We start from the raw sequence: 20,522 nt of genomic DNA on the forward strand, positions 1-20,522 counted from the left end.
TTAGCAGGGTCAAAGTTTTTATTGTTTCTAACCTTTCTGAGTAAGGGTTGTTGGGAATTAATGGTTTTGTGCTTAATTACATATGTGAGAAGGTGATCGCTTAGGCCATTAAGGAGGGTACCAGAGGTGTACAGTTGGGGGTGACTATTTATGAGTACCCAGTCAAGTATACTTTCTTTTTGGTTGGGTTAACCTATCCTGGTAGGGATGGATATGATTTGTGTAAATGCATACAGGTTAATATGGGTGGTTGGGGATTCTGAGGAACAGTTGCCCCAGTCTATGTTAAAGTCTCCAAGTAGTAGGGTTTCTTGGGGGTAGTGACATGATAGCCAGTGCAGGATATCTTCAAATGTAGATATATTGTTACCTGGGGGAATGTACATACAGATGATATTAATGCATTTATTTTTATTAAGTTGCAATTTGGTGGAAAGAATCTCTGAGTTATTAATCTGAGGTGGTTGTATTACATCTATGGTGACATTCATCTCAGATTTATAGAGTACCCCACCCCCCTTCCTCGAAGCACGATCCAGCCTGTGTATGTTGTACCTAGGTGGTAACACTTCATTGTCTTTAGTGTTAGGTTTTAACCAGGTTTCAGATAAACAGATAATCTCAGGGGAGTGGACATCCAGAAGTGCATGCAGTTCATGTACCTTGTTATTAATGCTTCTTATATTGAGATGACAGACTAGGAGAGAGTTAGTCGGCCTATTAATTGTAGGTTTGTAGCTTAAATTGCAAGTAGAGGGGGTATGTGTATATGAAGTGAGTGGGCCAGGGTTGGGGTGAATATCACCACCAAGTATTAGGTTGAGTCTATACTTGGTGATGAACTTCAGGAATTTGTTTATTAGTTTGTGGTAGTGTTTGGATCTAGAGCTAATGTGCCTGGGGTTGAGATGTTGATAGACTGAACAAGATGTTGGATAGGATCTGGTACTGTAAGTATGGTTGAAGTTGGAAGGATTTACAGCTGGGGTGATAGTATGGCCTTTTGGGACCTGAAATCCCGTGAGAAACTGGTTTTCATACAATGTAAGGAGGTATGGCGTGAACAAGAGGGGTAGTAAAGAGGAGTATATCATTATCTGTGATTCAGCTAGTGAGTTAACGAACTGTTTTACCTGGTGATGCAGCACCAGAAGATAGAGTGGTGAGGTAAAGGTACTGGAAGGGGGATGGGAGAATGCCAGATGAAAGCTAATAGGTGCTATTAAAATGCAGGTAGTAGAATGGGGGTGGGTGGAATTATCCCAGATGAAAGCAGATAAGATCTAGAAAGTGGGGGAGTGGCTATAGTAGTATATATTTAGAGGTACTGGGGTGGGAGGGAATTGGGGGCAGGGAGGGGAGCGAAGAGAGCCCAAGTGTAGCGAGGGCGAATGTAGCGGGGCTATTGCAGTTTACAAAGTTTCCTAAGGTGTCCTAAAGCTATAAGGTAAGTATTACAGCTCTTAATGTAAGAGTCAATTTACTTCAGTTACAGGGGAAGGAGGCAACCACTCAAGTAGAAACAAAGAGCCCTATGGCTGACCAATATGGTGACCTGCTTAATTACAAAGCACTGTAAGTGAAAGCTTAACAAATGCTTTTTGTGTGTGCAACCTACTCTGTTTAAATGTTGAGAGAAACTGATTGCAGTCCTATAGACACCGTTTTGTAGGGAACTGTAGAGTTCAACTAGGAAAAGAGAAACACACAGATTCTAGGGTAAGAATGAAGACAACAACAGGCAGTTATTATATAATAATGCATTCAGAAAGGTTTGGTGGAGAGTAAAGTAGCATACTTCAGAATGAACTAAGATTTATAGCTAAGAAACCTAAGCAAGAGAGCAATGCAGTAAATAAACACTTGCTAGATTTTAAAGATATACCAGAAAAACTAAATCAATTATTCACAATTGTACAGCTGGAAAATTGCAAGTAAAAGCACTTCAGGTATAGCTAGCCCAAGTTATTCAAGTTATAAAAGCACTTCTTCAATGTGTGTGTGCAATTTAAACAGTAAAAAACACATGCAGCAAGGAGGAGCTCTGATTATACACTTTCTCTAGGTACAGGTTCAGTTTAAACACAAATATTACCACAGAAATTCAGTAAAGTCACTAGCTACTTATAGAGCTTCTGAAAAAAAAATAGAGCAGTCTGTGCAGAATCAGAATTTAGCAGCAGGCCATTCAGTTACACAAGAAACAGTAAAAGATACATACAATGAAGAAACTTACACTAAGTCACACCAGGTCAGCCAGGAGGGGGAAGAGAGAGGGAAATCCTAAGCACCCAGATTTGAAAATGATGCCTGTACTGAATTGTAGCACCTAGATTTGAAAATGATGCCTGTACTGAATTGTAGCAGTTTAACCTGTTTGAGGAAAGAGGGGGGGTGGGGGGAAAGAGAAGGCAGTGGGAGTGGTTACAGGGAATACCCTGATTGACTCAAGACACCACACCAGAGATAAGTTGAATGTAAGGGCCTATAATCTGCACTCATCACTGTGTTATTTGCACTCAGTACTTTAATTTTAATGTTACTTGCACTCAGCACTGTAATTTCACTTATGTTTAGCAGGAAAGATAGACCAACAGTATACAATTTGGGGAATTTTTACAAGGGTTACTTGTTCAAATGTCAGGCTGTTGCAGTTTACAAGGTTTCCTAAGGTGTCCTAAAGCTATAAGGTAAGTATTACAGCTCTTAATGTAAGAGTCAATTTACTTCAGTTACAGGGGAAGGAGGCAACCACTCAAGTAGAAACAAAGAGCCCTATGGCTGACCAATATGGTGACCTGCTTAATTACAAAGCACTGTAAGTGAAAGCTTAACAAATGCTTTTTGTGTGTGCAACCTACTCTGTTTAAATGTTGAGAGAAACTGATTGCAGTCCTGTAGACACCGTTTTGTAGGGAACTGTAGAGTTCAATCTGTTTAAATGTTGAGAGAATCTGACTGCAGTCCTGTAGACACCATTTTGTAGGGAACTGTAGAGTTCAATCTGTTTAAATGTTGAGAGAAACTGACTGCAGTCCTGTAGACACCGTTTTGTAGGGAACTGTAGAGTTCAAACTAAATCACACCAGGTCAGCCAAGGGGGGAAGAGAGAGGGAAATCCTAAGCACCTAGATTTGAAAATCTAGCCTCCTAAACCTAGTTGACTTTTTTGAAATAGCTACAAAAGCCATAGATGAGGGAAAGGTAGTCCACACAGCCTACCTGGAACTCGCAAAGGCCTTCGACACAATACCCCACTCTGGCATCATAAATAAGCTTACCAGCTTAAATATCAACCCATATGTCACAAGATGGGCTGCAAACTAGCTCATGGATAGAACTCACAGTCAGAGTTGCGGGTGCCATGTCCGACTCTAAACCGGTTACAAGTGGCATTCCACAGGACTCAGTCTTGGGACCCCTCTTGTTTGGTATATACTTCTCTGAGGTCTAGGCAAGCATGGGAGGACTGTGGCTGACCAAGTTCACAGATGATTGCAAGCTGGGAGCCATAATCGACTCTCCGGCTGACACAAGCATCCTCCAGAAGGGTCTTACAGAGACAGATACCTGGTGTCAAAACTATGGCCTTAAGCTAAATGCCAAAAAGTGCATAGTCATCCCTTTTGGGAAAAACAAAGTGCCCACAAACTACCACATAGGAGGTAATCCACAAAGTACGGAAGAAGTAATTAGGGATCTGGGGAACCAAGTAGATAGTAACCTCTCCTTTGACAATGACATTTTCAAAGTGGTTAGAAAAACCTTCTAAATAGCTCACCTAATCACAAAAGGGTTCACATCTAGATCAAGAGAGGTCATTGTGTCCCTCTACTCATCGCTCATCAGGCCCTTAATTGAGTACAATGCCCCATTTGGGATGCATCTTACCCGACACCTGCAACAGCTGGAGAGACCTCAAAAGTACCTCACCAAGAGGATTGTGGGCCTCAAACAGATGCCCTATGCTACTCGACTAAAGAAACTCCAGCTCTACTCAGTTGCTTACCGCCTGCTCAGAGGTGATCTCTGCTTGACATACAAGGCCATGTCTAACCCGAAATTGATGGACATGCTCCACCTCAAGAGAGCCAAATCCATTAGAGCTACACGCTCCATGGATTTAAACCTCAGCACAACAATAAATAGGACATGCTGGAGGGACAGATTCATATCCCAGAGGCTTCCCTCGCTCTGGAATAGAATCCCGGTTCATGTTAGGCAGAGCCCCAAGCTGACCCTCTTCAAGAGAAATCTTGATGAGTGGATGGAAAATCATAAATTTACTCCAGGGATCACTTCTATGGCCCTGCTGGACAGAGGTTTGGAAATCTAGTCTAAAAGGGTGGCGAAAGCCAACACATTCTGGCTAGGCTTATAAATGCCCTAGGGCAGATAGCTTAGTGCCTACCTAGGACCCTATTAGGAAAGTATAATGAGCAGTCAGTCACCAAAAGTGTTTTTAAACACACCTTTATTGAATTATCACTTGTGACATAAGAATTTACATTTATACAAAAGTAATCAAACTGTATTAACACATTAAGCTAGATATCATATAGTTAGTCACTAAGAGTTGAGAAAAATGTTGGCTAATTATGAGAAGTAAAGGCATTTAAAATAATTACAAAATGCAATTAAGCTCATTTTGAAATGTCAATAAATAACAGTGGCTCTTCAAACTAGAAGGGATCTTTAGTTGAAGTTGAACAGGAGGGTATATTTTTTCAGTGATATTTATAAAAGAAACCCCCAAGTGTAATCATACTCCATGTATAAACACTGCTCAAATGCTTACTGATTACCCCTGCTAAAATCTGTATTTCTCCTGTTATTATGAGGAGATTTTTGAGCAGCCTGATGGACCCTTAATTCTAGAAACTCTAAATTTTATTAGGGAATCCAGTCATACTGATTACGGATTATACTTTTACTGGGTTTCAAATAAATGAATAAGATGACATAAAAACATTATTTCTGAATTATCTAATAGTAAAGTATCATGTCCTGACCCATTCCCAAAAGTAATCTTAAAAAGTCTTATCATTTATTTGTCTATTTGATGTGCAATTTCATTAGGTAATCCAGATTCCAGGGTTGTGACCTCTTATTCTTCTTTGTAAAATAATTATGATTCCAAACTCATGTTGAGGGCAGTAAAGCCAAATCCCATTTTCACTGGAGCCCCGTGGAGAAACGCTCCACATATAAGACATTTCACATACAATACAGAATTTACATTAATAACGACACTTAGTACATATTATTGGCAGCTTATACGATTGGTGAAAAAATAAGTACATAAGTAATCATTCTCAAATCAAAGATATTATACAAGCAATACTGAGTATATACATGAGAACATTCCATATGAGTAGTTTTCAGCTAGCAAAGTTTATATAGGACACTTCATGCAGTGAGTGCACTGTTATAACTTGTTGATACTTGTTAACCTCTGCTATCTCTGAAAAAAACAAAAAAACAAAAAAAAAATCTTGCTTTTTTCCCACTTTTCTAAGATTTAAAAAAGTTCAGTTACAGGCTTGCTGTTCTTGAACTGTTTGTAAGTTTCTGTGAGGCCATTTTTGCTTGGGCTAAAGGAAAGTCTCTCTGTTGATCAGTGGCAGTGAAAAACATTGAGCAGCCTGCCTGCCCCTGTGGGAGTGGTTACTGACTTGAAACTGTAGTTTTATTGGCCATTTTGGGTCAATTCCAAAACTCCTTCATCTTTCTCTCTTAAAACCTGGTTGCCTCATGGTTTTGGCATCTTTTCAGGCTTGTTGGCTGTTGGTGAAGCACCCACCAAGAGCAGAAAATGCTGAGAGAAGAAAGGAGCCACTTTTGAGACTTTAAGTATTTTTCCTCTGTTTATTTGCTAAGTTTTTCTGCATAGCCGCCTATTTTGAGCATTTTCTGGCTTGTTAAATTTGATTTCTGCATTAGTAACTGTATTTAGAGCACAACCTAGAGCTGTTTACTGAATTTCCTGTTTGCACTTATTTTTAAAATTGTTTTTTCTCAAAACTTGCATTTTATCTGTCTTTGGCCTAGCACTCTTGTGTGGGGTCATTTACTGCACTGTTATAACTTGTTGATACTTGTTAACCTCTGCTATCTCTGAAAAAAACAAAAAAAAAAATCTTGCTTTTTTCCCACTTTTCTGAGATTTAAAAAAAGTTCATTTACAGGCTTGCTGTTCTTGAACTGTTTGTAAGTTTCTGTGAGGCCATTTTTTGCTTGGGCTAAAGGAAAGTCTCTCTGTTGATCAGTGGCAGTGAAAAACATTGAGCAGCCTGCCTGCCCCTGTGGGAGTGGTTACTGACTTGAAACTGTAGTTTTATTGGCCATTTTGGGTCAATTCCAAAACTCCTTCATCTTCCTCTCTTAAAACCCTCTTTTGCGTGGTTTTGCGTGTTTTTGAGCATAGCGCAACAACGGGCAGCGCTGCCTAATTAGGTTTAAACTATTCCTGGCTCCACAAAATCTGCTCTTCACTTTTTCCCTTAGAACTGCTCTATCTCTCAATTCAAACACCATATTCTCATTCTAAGGCCCTTCACTGGTCCAATTAAGTAATCCTACAAGTTAGCACTATTAAACCATAAGCACTACTTACTCTTATACTCTCTACGATTACCCTGTCCTCTATTGTTCCATCTTAAATTCAGTTTCCCTGTTACTCTAGCATGTCCAAAGGTCAGTCAATGGTTTCCTCTCCAGTCCAGCTGGTGAATCTGGGAATTTTGAGGCAATGTTACAACTGTCTCATGTACACGGACAACCCTCTCCTCCTTCAAACAGGTTCAAATATATGTGAGAGATGTAACTATTTAGCCAAACTGGAGGCTGAGCTCTCTCATCTCAAAACTGGTGTAACCAGTCAGGAGGAGAATGTAACCTCACACAACACAATTCCAGTATCACATAGTCCCACCACATCAGTGAACCAAACACATAAATACACAAAAACATACTCGGAGGCTCTAAATAAAAATCTACCTAAGCAACAGAGACCTCCAAAGCAGACATCCAAGCAAACACTACCTCAAAACAAAACACACACAACACATAACCCACAAAGTCAGTGTGCCAAGCAGCCACAGCCCTTAAGGCTGAATAACACACCTGATACTCTTGTTATAGGTGACTCTATTGTCAGACACACTGATGTCCTGCTCACCAGGCTGAATAAAGAGAAGGTCACGGTGAGCTGCCTGTCGGTGCTAGGATCCGACACATAGCAAGCACTCAGGTCACTCCAAAGCAAATACAAATATGACTCAGTCATTGTACATGCTGGTGTGAATGACCTGAGATGTACCTCCCTGGACTACATGAAAAGAGATATAGAGGAGCTCTCTGATCATGTAGCCCAGGCTGGTATGACCCTGACCTTGAGCAGCATCTTACCCTCACCTAGAATGATGCCACAGTACAAAGACAAAATGATCGATTTTAACAATTGGCTAAAATTTTGGTATCATTCAAAGGGGATCCAGTGTCTGTCAGCCTGGGATGACATGCTCGACAAGCCACGTTGCTTCACTAGGGACGGCTTGCACCTGTCACCACTGGGCTTTTGGATATTGGCAAAGGCTCTTGCCACCCCCATAGTGCCTTTTTTAGGCAAGGCTCAAAAGTCAAACCCACCCCCATAGACAGCACAAGGAACAAGAAGGGTAATGCTGCTAAACGCCAGAAGTCTTAACCTCAAAATGCACGCACTCGAAGCTCTCCTCAGTATGGAGAACATCGATATCTGTGCAGTGACAGAAACCTGGTTCAAGGCTCCAGAGAGCACCCCAGCACTACCAGGCTATACCTCGTATCATGCTTTTCGGCTCCAAAACCCGGACCGAACCACAAAAGGAGGGGGATTTTCCATATTTATCAAGGATATCCACACCTCCAGGTTAGTGGCATTGCACGAAGTATCAGAGACCATCCATGTGCAACTAACAGTGGGCAAGACTGCTTTTCAGTTTATAGCATCCTACAGACCACCCTCTCAAAGTCAGGAATCCCATTCGGCCTTCCTGAAAACATTGGAGAACATGAAGATCTCTCTGAACACCATTATATTGGGTGACTTCAGCTACCCAAACATTGACTGGGAACACTACTCAAGCCCCAGCACCTTAGCCCAAAGATTCCTGGAGATTATAAACTCAAATGCTATGGAACAACTAGTCACCACTTCCACAAGAGGGGACAACATACTAGACCTAATCATTACCAACATGAGGACTCTATGCTCCACACCAGAAGTATATCCCTCATTGGTAAGATCAGACCATAAATTAATTTCACTGGATGTCCACATCCCGACCCCACCCCCAGCCCAGAAAACCACAGTGAAAAACTTCTCAAAAGCAAACTTCGCACTTCTCAAAACCGAAGTGGAATCCTTCAAGGCCCCAGGGCCAGTGGAAACTACAGCCCAAACTGCAGAATCCTATATAAATGCATTCTACGGACATCTCCAGGAATGCATGGATCATGCTATCCCAAACAAAACCAAGACCCAATCATCCAAAGGCAGGCGTCCAGTCTGGTGGACCCCTGCCATAAATAAACTGTACAACAGAAGGAGGAAGCTACTACATGATAGATCAAAATCCCTAATAGGGAAGGCATCTCTGATCAGTACTAGCAAAAAAAATACGATCCCTCATAAAATCCTCCAAGGCCAGCTTCGAGAGAAAAATTGCAGAGGACACCAAAGACTATCATAAGGCTTTTTTCAGTTATGTTAGAAACCTGGGATGCAACTCCCAGACTTGTTCTGAGTTGATTCTAAACGACAAAAAATACACTGAACCCACAGACATCGCCAATATCCTGGCAGACAGGTTCAGTGCAAACTTCTCCACCCCCTCCCCCCCAAAAGAGCAAGTATCTATCCTGGCAGAGGGCTGCCTCCCAAACATCTCAGATGCTCAGGTGAAGGCTGCCCTCTCCAAAGCAAAAAACACTGCTTCCATGGGACCAGATGGCGTCCCAGGTTGCGTCCTACATGAACTACAAGAGGAACTAATCCCTCAAATAAAACAGCTATACAATCTCAGCCTCACTACAGGATATGTGCCCACAGAATGGCGTACAGCAACAGTGGTCCCACTCCACAAAGGTGGAGCCTCTACAGACCCTGGAAACTATCGCCCCATAAGCCTGACTAGCTTAGTCTGCAAGGATATGGAGAGGATCATCATGCAGCTCATAAACAAAGACATTGGGGACCTACAGACACTAGATCCTACCCAGTTCGGCTTTGTCAAGGGCAGATCCTGCCTTTTGAACCTGGTTGACTTCTTTGAAACAGTCACCAAAGCCATAGATGAAGGGAAGGTAGTCCACACAGCCTATCTGGACCTTGCAAAGGCATTTGACACAATACCCCACTCGGGCATCATAGATAAGCTATCCAGCTTAAATATAAACCCCTATGTCACAAGATGGGTCGCAAACTGGCTCAAAGACAGAACCCACAGAGTGAGAGTTGCTGGAGCCATGTCAGACTCGAAACCGGTCACAAGTGGCATCCCACAGGGTTCTGTCCTGGGACCACTCTTGTTCAGTATATACTTTTCCGAGGTACAGGCAAACGTGGGAGGACTATGGCTCACCAAGTTCGCAGACGACTGCAAACTGGGTGCCATAATCAACTCTCCAGCTGACACAAACATCCTTCAAAAAGGTCTCACAGAGACAGATAACTGATGCCAGCACCATGGTTTAAAGCTAAATGCCAAAAAATGTATAGTCATACCCTTTGGCAAAAACAATGTGCCCACAAATTACCACATAGGTGGAAACCCATTAAGTACAGAGAAAGCTATTAGGGACCTGGGGACCGAAGTTGATAGCAGTCTCTCCTTTGAAAACCACATTGCCAAAGTGGTTAGAAAGACCTTCTACATAGCTCACCTCATCACGAAGGGTTTCACATCTAGATCAAGAGAGGTAATCGTGCCCCTTTATTAATCCCTCATCAGGCCCCTCATAGAATACAATGCCCCTTTTGGGATGTACCTTACCCGACACCTGCAGCAATTAGAAAGACCCCAAAAGTATCTCACCAAGAGGATCAAGGGTCTCAAACAGATGCCATATGCTGCTCGGTTAAAAAAACTCCAGCTCTACTCAGTTGCATACCACCTACTTCGAGGCGATCTATGCCTGACATACAAAGCTATGTCAAATCCAGAATTAATGGACATGCTCCACCTCAGTAAATCTAAATCCCTTAGAGTCACATGCTCGAGGGACTTGAACCTCAACACAGAAATAAATAGAACTTGCTGGAGGGACAGGTTCATAACCCAGAGGCTCCCTTTGCTCTGGAATAGAATTCCAGTTCATGTGAGGCAGAGCACCTCACTGAATCTCTTCAAGAAGAATCTTGATAAGTGGATGGGGGATCATAGGTTTGTCCCAGGGATTACTCCCGTGTCACTATTAGACAGAGGCACAGTAAACTAAACCTTAAAAAGGGCACAGTATACTCAAATCAAGGGATGGCGTAAGCCATACAGAATCGGGCTAGGCTTATAATTGCCCCAGGGCAGATAGCCTAGTATGAACCTATGAACCTATGAACCTAAGATATAGGAATTAATCAGAGACTAGGCATGTCAATTTTTCACACATTTAGGAGGTGTAACAGCTCAGCAATAGGCTATGAGTCCTGTTGCAGGAATCAGCAAAGTTGGTGGATATTGTTGCAGATATAGGTGGTGGCATGATATTAAGGTAAGCTGTGAGAGTACCTGAATGTCTCACCTGGTTCAATGGTAGGTCTATAAGGGTTAGGAAGAGAAAAAAATAGACAGGAGGGATCAATGGTAGGACAATGAGGGTTAGAAGAAGAGGGAAGTGGACAGGATGGAGAGGCAGAGTAAGTAAAAAGACAGGTAGATGTGAAAGGAGGATGCCAGAGTAGTAGAGTAGGGGTGAGAATAGTTGTGATGGTTGAGGTTAGGTTATATGAGATGTGGTGTTAGCACATGTGCACAGCCAAGATGAGGAGAGGTGTTGTTTCAGAGATGCCTTGAAGAGGGTTACTGAGCGGGTGGATCTAAGTGTTAGGGGGAGGGAGTTCCAAAGTTTTGCAATGGTAAAAAAGTAAAGCATCTGGCCAGCTGAAAGTTTGTTTTTTTTACATTTACGAGCAGTTGGTTGTTGGAACGGAGTGGTATGTTAGGATGCTATAAAGTAAGTACAGAAGATAGAGCGGGGCACATGGATGGATTATGAATGAGTTTGTGAGCTGTTGTTAGTTGGATAAAGGTGGAATAGTTGGGGAGTTCAAGCCATTTTAGGTTGCGTAATGATAAGCAGTGGTGGGATGAGTAGGAGGCATTCGTTACAAACTTAGCAATTTTGTTGTAGGAGGAATCTAGTTTGGATTTTAGAGAGCACTGAATGTTGGTGAGGAGGGGGCACCATATAAAAGAGAGGGTTTAATAGAAAAGAAGCGGCATGGGAAACAGCCTAATGCACTGAGTAGCTGTTTGTGTCAGTAGAGAGTGCCAAGCTTTTGATGTGTCTTTTTGACACTGGACTGGATGTGCAGGTCAAATGTGAGGTTTTTGCCTATGATGACACCTAGGAGTTTTGTGCTAGGTACAATGTTGATGGTGGTGCCATTTAAGGATTGAATGGTGAACTTCTCTTTTTGTAGGGGTGTGGACTTTTTGGGGGCAAAGATTATTGGTTTTGTTGGGGTTCAGGGCAAGATGATTATTAGATATCCAAATTTTGGTAGAGGTGAAGGCGTTTTAGGTGAGTTGGTGTAGTTCTGAGGAGTTGTTTGCAGTGCAGATGATAGTGGATTCATTTGCGACTGAGTCCTGAGAGAGTGTGATGATGAAGTTATTGATAAATGTGCTAAACAGAAGTGGGCCTAAAATGGAGCCTTGAGGAACACCAGTGGTGGTGTTTAGGAAAGGGGAGTAAGAGTTCTGCCATTTAGTTGATTATTGCCTGTTAGTGAGGTAATTAGTGAACCAGTTTAGAGTTTGAGGTGAGGTACCTATGTTAGAGAGATTTGTTCATAGGTTCATAGGTTCATACTAGGCTATCTGCCCAAGGGCATTTATAAGCCTAGCCCATAGTTATGTGGCTTTCGCCACCCCTTTAGTTTGAATAAAAACTATGCCTATCATTTTGCTGTGCCTCTGTCAAGCAGTGACGCTGAAGTAATCCCTGGGGTATATCTGCAATCTCCCATCCATTGGTCAAGATTCCTCTTGAACAAGACCAGAGAGGTGCTCTGCCTCACATGTACCGGGATTTTGTTCCACAGCATAGGGAGTCTCTGGGTGATGAATCTGTCCCTCCAGCACGTTCTATTTATAACCGTGTCAAGGTTTAAGTCTCCGCCCTTGTGGTTCTGAGGGATCTAGATTTTTGAGGTGAAGCATATTCATCAAATCTGGGTTTGACATGGCCTTATATGTCAGGCACAGGTCACCTCTGAGCAAGCGGTATGAGACTGAATAGAGCTGGAGTTCTTTCAGTCGGGCAGCATAAGACATATTTTTGAGACCCTTTATCCTTTTGGTGAGGAACTTTTGGGGCCTTTCAAGCTGCAGCAGGTGTCTGGTCAGATACATTCGAACGGGCATTGTACTCAATCATAGGTCTAATAAGTGATGAGTACAGGGGACGATGACCTCCCTTGATCTAGATGTGAATCCCTTCATGATCAGGTGGGTGATATAGAAGGTTTTCCTAACTACTTTAGCAACATGAGTGTCAAGCGAAAGGCTACTGTCAACCTGGGTCCCCAGATCTCTGATGACTTTTCTGTGCTCAGTGGATTGCCACCTATATGGTAGCTAGGGGTAGCCTTGTTTTTCCCAAAGGGTATGACTATGCATTTTTGGCGTTTAACTTCAGGCCATGGCTCTGGCACCAGTTATCCATTTCTGTGAGGCCCTTCTGGAGGATATCTGTGTCAGATGTGTTTTCGACTATGGCCCAGTTTGCAGTCATCTGCAAACTTTGTCAGCCATAACCCTCCTGTGTTTGCTTGTACTTCAGAAAAGTAGATGCCGAACAAGAGTGGACCCAGGACTGAGCCCTGTGGGACACCACTTGTGACAGGCTTTGAGTCTGACATGGCTCCAGCAACTCTGACCCTGTGGGTTCTGTCACTTAGCCAGTTTGCAACCCATCTTGTGATGTATGGGTTTACATTCAAGCTGATGAGTTTTTCGATGATACCTGAGTGGGGTATTGTGTCAAGGCCTTTGCCAGGTCGAGGTAGGCTGTATGGACTGCCTTTCCCTCATCAATGGCCTTGGTGACTGTCTCGAAAAAGTCAACCAAGTTTAAGAGGCAGGATCTGCCTTTGACAAAGCCAAACTGAGTTGGATCCAAAGTCTGCAAGTTCCCTATGTCTTTATTTATGAGTTCCATTATGATCCTCTCCATGGCTTTGCAGATAAGGCTTGTCAAGCTAATGGGGCGGTAATTTCCAGGGTCTGTGGAGGCACCGCCCTTATGAAGTGGGACCACAGTCGCGTGCGCCACTCCTTGGGTAGGTATCCTGAGGTGAGGCTAAGATTAAACAGCTGTCCTAACTGTGGGTTTAATTCCTCATTGAGTTCATGAAGCACACAGCCGGGGACACCATCCGGTCCCATGGATGCTGTGTTTTTGCCTTAGTGAGGGCAGTTCTCACCTGGGCGTTGGAGATGTTTGGGGCTACAATCCTCGGAAATAGATATCTCTCCTTTTGGGGAGGGGAGAAGTTTGCACTGAACCTGTCAGCCAGTATGTTGGCAATGTGTGTAGGTTCAGTAATTTTCACATCATTTTGAACTAATTCTGAGCATATCTGGGAGTTTCCTCCTAGGTTTCTAACATAGCTAAAGAAGGCCTTATGATTCTCTTTAGAGTCCTTGGCGATTTTTCTCTCAAAATTTGCCTTGGATGATTTTATGAGAGCTCTTAGTTTTTACTTATAATGATCAAAGGTGTCTTACCTTTCAAGGATTTTGCTCTATCTTGTAGTAGCTTCCTCCTTTTGTTGTAGAGCTTGTTTATGGCTGGGGTCCACCAGACTGGACGCTTGCCTTTGGTACAGAGAGTCTTAGTTTTGTTTGGGATTGCCTGATCCATGCAGTCCTGTAGGTGCTGGTAGAAGGCATTTGTAAGTGATTCAGCGGTTTGAGTAATGTTTACCACTGGCTCAGGGGCCTTAAAGGAGACCACACTAGTTTTTAGAAGTGTGAAATCGGCTTTTGAGAAGTTTTTCACTGTGGTCTTTTTTGTTTCAGGTGATGGCTTGATGAGGACCTCCAGCGAGATTAGTTTATGATCTGATCTCACCAGTGAGGGGTATACTTCGGTGTTGAACATATTGATCCCATGTTCGTGATGATGAGATCAAGTATGTTTTCTCCTCTTGTGGGGATGGTGACTAGTTGTTCCATGGCATTTGAGTTTATGAACTCCAGGAATCTTTGGGTTAGAGTGTTCGGGCTTGAGTAGTGTTCCCAGTCTATATTAGGGTAGTTAAAGTCACCTAGTATGATGGTGTTTGGAGATACATTTATCCCTCCAATGTTTTCAGGAAGGCCATGTGAGGTTCCTGAGTTTGAGAGGGTGGCCTGTAACATGCTACAAATTGCAGAGCAGTCTTGCCTATGGTTAATTGCACCTGGATGGTCTCCGATGCATCATGCGTTGCCACCAACCTTGAGGTGTGGGTGTCCTTTATGAATATGGACACCCCTCCTTTCTTGGTGTTGTCCGGATTTTGGGGCCGGAACGCATGATATGAGGTGAAACCTGTTAGTGCTGGGGTGCTCTCAGGAGCCTTGAACCAGGTTTCTGTCACAGCACAGACATCGATGTTCTCCATATTGAGAAGGGCCTCGAGTGCGTGCATCTTGAGATTGAGACTTCTGGCATTGAGCAGCATTACCCTTAGTTTTTTCCTTTTTGGTGTTCTAGGGTGGTAGGTTTAGAATTTGAGCCTTGCCTAAAAAGGCACTATGGGGGTGGCAAGAGCCTTTGCCAATATCCGGAAGCCCAGGGTGACAGGTGCAAGCCGTCCCTTGCGAAGCAGCGTGGCTTGTCCAGCATGTCATCCCAGGCAGACAGACATTGGATCCCCTTTGAATGACACCAGAATTTAAGCCAATTATTAAAGCTGATCATCTTATCACTGTATTGTGGCATCATTCTAGGTGAAGGTAGGATACTGCTCAAGGTCAGGGTCATACCTGCCTGGGCTACATAATCAGAGAGCTCCTCGATGTCCCTTTTCATGTAGTCCAAGGAGGTGCGTCTCAGGTCGTTGACACCAGCGTGGACAATGACTGAGTCGTACTTGTACCTGCTGTTGAGAGACCTGAGTGCTTGCGTTATGTGGCGGATTCTAGCGCCTGACAGGCAGCTTACTGTGACCTTCTCTTTACTCAGTCTGGTGAGCGGACGCCAGTGTGTCTGACTATGGAATCACCAATGACAAGTGTGTCTGGCATTTTGTTTGGCCTTAAGGGCTGTGACTGTTTGACACTCTGACTGTGTGGTCTATGTGTTGCATGTGTTGGGTCGTGAGGTGGTAGTTGTTTGGGTGTCTGCTTTGGTGGCCTCTGCTGTTTTGGTAAATTTTTGATCAGAGCCTCCGAGTATGTCTTTGTGTGAGTATGTGTATGATTTGAAGTTGTGATGGTACCATGTGTGACTGGGTATGTATTGTGTGTGGTTACCTTCTCCTCCTGTCTGGTCTTGCCAGTCCTATGTTGAGAGAGCTCAGCCTCCAGTTTGGCCGTATAGTTGCATCTCTCGCATGTATTTGTGTTTTGTGGGAGAAGGAGAGGATTGTCTGTGTACATGAGGCAGTTGTAACATTGCCTCAATATTCCCAGGTTCACCAGTTGAGCTGGAGAGGACACTAGCAACTGATCCCTCGACATACTAGAAGTAGTAGATAAAGAGACTTTCAAAGGACTCCGGGGGAAGTGGGTTTTAGGCTGGTGGGGTACTATCTATAATAAGAGTGCTTTATCAAGGTGCAAGTACTGTAGGAGTAAGTGCTAGGCTTTACAGATAGAGAATAGTCTACTTGGGAATCAAGTAGAGATGAACTTTTCAGTTATAGGATATGCTGGTTAGATCAGCAGTACAGCTCGAGGAAGGTAGTTTTAAGGGAAAATTGGAAGAGTGGAATTTAGATGGCCCAAATAGTTTAACCTTGTTTAACCGCCACTGCTCTTGTGTGCAACAGTGGTAACTCCGCGCTAAATCGCGCTTACACGCGTTTAGCGTGTTTTATAGCAGGGGGCTGAAGGGAGCTAGGAATTGGCCCAAACGACCAATGGACTACTAGTTTCTGGCTGAAACTTCACCAAATCAGACAAAAAGGCCGCTCAGTGCTTCCCACTCCCACTGGTAAGCAAAGAAACTTCCCTCCTTCCTAATAAGGCAATGGATCAGTAACAGGAACTAAAAACAAAGCCCAGGGATCAGCAACTCTGAAACTGGACTACTCTAGTTCAGTAAGGCAGGAAAACAAGAGATTTTTTTTGTTTTATTACAGAGACAAGGAAAAAAACAGACAGTAATTGCTGTAAATCGGCTAGCGCACTTTAGTGTGTAGCCTACAGAAACAATTTGCAACAATTAGTAACTTAAAGTGCAATAAACAGTGTAAAATGCAGAAATCACTTAAAGTAGCAATAAAACAGGCGAAATGCAGTTGCTAGCTTAAATAACAGTGGGAAAGCCACAAAAATACTTATATCTGGTAGAAAGTCACTCTTTTAGCTCTCTGCTGCTTGGATCACCCTGCAGGCCACCACGAGGATCTGTGCTGAGTTGGTACAAGCTGGAAAACGCGTGTTTAGCGTGTTTTATAGCAGGGGCTGAAAGGAGCTAGGAATTGGCCCAAAACAACCAATGGACTACTAGTTTCTGGCTGAAACTTCACCAAATCGGACAGAAAGGCTGCTCAGTGCTTCCCACTCCCACTGGTAAGCAAAGAAACTTCCCTCCTCCCTAATAAGGCAATGAATCAGTAACAGGAACTAAAAACAAAGCCCAGGGATCAGCAACTCTGAAACTGGACTACTCTAGTTCAGTAAGGCAGGAAAACAAGAGATTTTTTTTTGTTTTATTACAGAGACAAGGAAAAAACAGACAGTAAATGCTATAAATGCTGTAAATCGGCTAGCGCACTTTAGTGTGTAGCCTACAGAAACAATTTGCAACAATTAGTAACTTAAAGTGCAATAAACAGTGTAAAATGCAGAAATCACTTAAAGTAGCAGTAAAACAGGCGAAATGCAGTCGCTAGCTTAAATAACAGTGGGAAAGCCACAAAAATACTTATATCTGGTAGAAAGTCACTCTTTTAGCTCTCTGCTGCTTGGATCACTCTGCAGGCCACCACGAGGATCTGTGCTGAGTTGGTACAAGCTGGAAAAACGCGTGTTTAGCGTGTTTTATAGCAGGGGGCTGAAAGGAGCTAGGAATTGGCCCAAAATGACCAATGGACTACTAGTTTCCGGCTGAAACTTCACCAAATCGGACAGAAAGGCCGCTCAGTGCTTCCCACTCCCACTGGTAAGCAAAGAAACTTCCCTCCTCCCTAATAAGGCAATGGATCAGTGACAGGAACTAAAAACAAAGCCCAGGGATCAGCAACTCTGAAACTGGACTACTCTAGTTCAGTAAGGCGGGAAAACAAGAGATTTTTTTGTTTTATTACAGAGACAAGGAAAAAAAACAGACAGTAGGAGACTGGGATATAGTATCGAAAGCTTTAGAAAGATCAAGAAATAGTGAAGATTTTCCTTTATAGGTCCCCCTGATACAGCCTATGTATTGCAAATCAAGTTCCAGTCCCCACCTATAAGTAATAGTACCTTCTGAAAGCTGATTATTTCTCCCAACATTTTCTTAAGTTCCATAATGGCAGTTTTTGGAAGAATATAAATACATGCCTGTGTAATCCTCCTCCCTTGCCAATACCCATTTACTACTTCAGATCTATCATTATTGTCTCTCTCCTCTTCTATCACTATTAGAATCCCTGTAGCAATCAGTATTATTAGTCCCCTTTTTTGCTCTGTCCCTGTTATTCTGTTGAATATCCATGCTGAAATCCTTTCAGATGTTCGTTTCTTTCCAAATGTGCCCTGCAGCACTGCTATTTGTATGCTGCATTTCTTAATATAATTCAGTGCTCTTTCCCTTTTCTATACTTGTAAGGCCATTTACTTACCAATATGATATAGATACAATAACCATTATGATAAAAAGCTATTGTTTCCACCTATTATACATAAAACATTTTTAACGGGTATTATCAACTTTTGTTTTACATGCACACAATAATGTCGGTCATGCTGGTCTTTCAAATAGTTGTTTCTTTTTCATCTCAGTCTGAACATCTGTCACATTTTTAAAGACTTTTGGCTTTAATGAAAACCATCAAACAAAACAAAATATATTTTATCAGTACTCTAATACCCTAATAAATTAGAGAAAAAGTACAAAACTATGCACATTTTAAACAAATGAAGTTTAACCTTCCAGATAGGAACTACCGCAAATTGATAGCTGTATCTACAGGCATTACCTAATCTAAAATTAAGGTTACCAGTGTTAAATTGCATATTTATAGCCTGTGTTTCCACTTACACTAATTGCTGTCTGTTCTTTTCTTATCTCTATCTCCCTCCCAAATGTGAAATACAGTTTGCATGTTTTCAAAAAAAACATTAACATGTAGCCATAAGAAAAAGAGCACTGGCTACATATAAATAAAGCTAAATTGTCAACTGTTCTATTAAATGCAAAGAATTAAGGCTACTGAGGGGGATAATATCTCTTATTCACTTCTCATAATTTCAAATATTATTTTTCATTGAACTGCTTGCCACTGTAACTCTAAATGTTGTACTTCCCTCTGCAAAGAATGCTCAGAACTCTCAAGATTAATTGGTTGCACCTGCAGACAACTGAACTCCATGAAAAAGTAGTCAGCAATGACAAAAAAAAAGCTAACTACTTTGAAGATGCATGAAGGAATCTTTGTAAGCTTCATTCAGAACACAATGAACAGAATTCCCTTTGCTAACTGCTCCCAGTTGCAGACTCCATGTATCCCATTGAGAACATGTGATAATGGAAAATAGTAATTTCTTTGCATATGAAATAAATCTAGCATTTTCATGCCCTTCATCTTGTCTTATTTTTCAAGCCTATTTGCTTACAAATAAAACCTTGTTTATATCTTCTGCCAAGCACAATAATTTAGACATTCATCCTTCTAAAAGCTAAAGTATTTTAATTCTACATCAAATATAATAAGTACATTTTTACACCCTACCCCACAACAGCCCAAAATATTATTTTAACATAAACTTGCTTCTGCCCAGCCTTTCTTGTTATAGTGTAAAGCCAATACTTATCACAGCTAAAAAAATACTTGTTTAATATCTTTAATATACACAACAGTCACTGAAAAGACTTCCTCACATTTAAAATATTCCTGACTGCACACTAGATAAAACTGGTTTACGATAACATGCAGTTTATATCATGACATGAGTTCTAGAAATAATAATAATAATAAAATATTTTACTTACTCTTACTTTTTTCCCCTTTAGTGTCTTTTTTAAACCTTAATGACAAAATGGGTTACATGCTTTACAGTCCGTTCACAAGTTTAACAAAGTCAACAAAATTCCAGTCTTTCTCAAATACTTTTTCTTGCAAATCCATATTTCATTAATGTGATTGGTGTTTTGTAATCTCCATTTATTCACTAATTTCACTTGTTGCTGGTCTTCTTCCTGATTATCTCCATCACCCAACACTACTCCGGTTCAAGACCAAGGTACTCCTCATCTTCTAGGCAACTCCTGTGTTCTCTTCTGTCTTTCAAGGATTTTCCATTGGAACAATGGAATCGGTTTCACTGGCAAAGAATGAGGCGCAGAGTCCCCCTTTTGCTTGTTGTCTCCTTTTTTTCTCAAATCAGCTTGATTTCTTCTACACATGTCCTGCATCCAAAACTGTCTTTGATCCTCTGGAAAAAATATTCTGTAAAAGCTGCATGGAGCAGCTTGAATCTCACAGATGCCTCTCAACATTCCCTGATTACTGGGATTAATCTGTTTCTTTTTGCCTAGTGTACAATGAAAAATCAACTTACACAAACTCTCTGCTGTCTACAGTTTTAATACTTTTCCTTTCTGACACGTTTCTGTCAGGATCAATTCTTTATGCTGGTATGACTTCATCTTTACTAACAGAGATCTTTTTTTTTAACAAGAAACATCTTTCTTCTGTTATCACTTATGACATAGTCAATCATATATTTATATAAATGAAAACATTTTGACACATTTCTAGTTGCAAACATTATACATCACTTATTATATACACAATCACTGTCAGTCAAGCATTACATACCTCATTCAAATCCTGCCTTCTTTTAAACCTCATTCCTTCCCTGTATGTATTCTCACAATTACTTTTTCTAAAGATCCCA

The sequence above is a fragment of the Protopterus annectens genome, chromosome 2.part2 (genome assembly GCF_019279795.1).
Source record: "Protopterus annectens isolate FY-2018-M chromosome 2.part2, PAN1.0, whole genome shotgun sequence".
NCBI classification, from domain to species: Eukaryota; Metazoa; Chordata; order Ceratodontiformes; family Protopteridae; genus Protopterus; species Protopterus annectens.